The sequence below is a fragment of the Propithecus coquereli genome, unplaced genomic scaffold, assembly GCF_000956105.1.
Source record: "Propithecus coquereli isolate 6110/MARCELLA unplaced genomic scaffold, Pcoq_1.0 Scaffold539, whole genome shotgun sequence".
NCBI classification, from domain to species: Eukaryota; Metazoa; Chordata; class Mammalia; order Primates; family Indriidae; genus Propithecus; species Propithecus coquereli.
In genome coordinates, this window is record NW_012151274.1 from 890,503 (window position 1) to 891,833 (window position 1,331).

The 1,331-nt window shown below is 37.1% G+C and overlaps 1 protein-coding gene across 1 annotated transcript in view; it reads left to right on the forward strand.

The window, feature by feature from the left end:
* Window positions 1–1,331, forward strand: part of LOC105820769 (zinc finger protein 385B-like) — a gene marked incomplete at its 3' end in the record, with an annotated part of 281,731 nt that overhangs the window by 279,217 nt on the left and 1,183 nt on the right. The window lies entirely within an intron of this gene.

The following is a 1,331-nucleotide window of genomic DNA, read 5'->3' on the forward strand; positions in this document are numbered from 1 at the left end:
AATTTGAGATACAGAACCAAGATGGTGAGCCACACATGAAGCAGTGACCTTTTCCCTCATCCTCTCAATCACAGAATTTACTTCTGCTATGGGATGAAGGAGCAGGGGGTGAAGGGGACAGAAGTTTCTTTCTCAGTTCTTTCACAGAGCACACAAGTTCTAGAAAGGTTGCTGTTTTATTGTCAAAGGACAGAAAATGGTTCCTACTGTATCCCCAAACTTTTTTAAAAATTTATATCAATATTTTATTTTACAATAGTTTTAGAGTTGCAGAAAAGTTTCCAAGTTGGTAGAGTTCCTATACCCCCCATCCACTTTCCTCTACTGTTGATATCTTGTGTTACTATGGTACATTTACCACAACTAGTGGATCAATGATAATGTATTATTATTAATGAAACTCCCTCCTTTATTTGGATTGCATTAATTTTTCCTCCAATGTTCATATTCTGTTCCAGGATCTTATCCAGGTTACCACATTTCATTTAGCCTTGGTATTTCCTTAGGCTTCTCTGGGCTGTGACACTTCCTCAGACTTACCCTGGTTTGATGTACTTGACAGTTTTGAGAAGTATTAGACATTTTTTTGAATGTCCCTCAATTTGTGTTTGTCTGATGTTTCTCCTGTGTTTGACTTGGGTTATGTGTTTTTGCAAGGAAAATCACAGAGATGAAGTAGTAATCCCATTGCTAACCCATCATATCAAGGATTCATGCTCTCGGTGTGACTTATCACTGCTGATGTTAAACTAGATTGTGTGGCTGAGGTAGTATTTGTCAGCTTTCTTCACTATTGAGCTACTTTTCTCCTCTTTCCATACTGTACTATTTAGAAGCAAGTCACTAAGCGCAGCCTATACTTAAGGAGTAGAGGGTTGTGCCCTATCCCTCCTCTTTAAGGGAAGAATATCTAATTAAATTATTTGGAATACTTCTGTAGGAGAGGTTTGTATCTTTTTCCTCATTTTTTATATCGGTATGTATTCAATCATGTTTATTTTATACTTTGGGTTATAATCCAATAATATGTTATGCAGGTTATTGTTCAAATTATCTCAGCTTTTATCCTTGGGAGCTTTTGCAGTTGGCTTCTGTGCCTATTCTTTAACTTTTGCTTCTTAATCAATTTGATTCACCAAGTTTAGGGTCCACCGGAAACATGCCCTATTACCTTATGGGTGGCGTGGGTTAGAGCAAATCAGCACTTCTCAGGGCATTCTTGATACCAACAGCTGGTGCTTTGGCACAAGTGGTGACATTTCAACTTTTGTCAAAATAATAAATAAATCAATTTCAAGAACCATGTTGGAAACCATCCTAGGAAAAATATT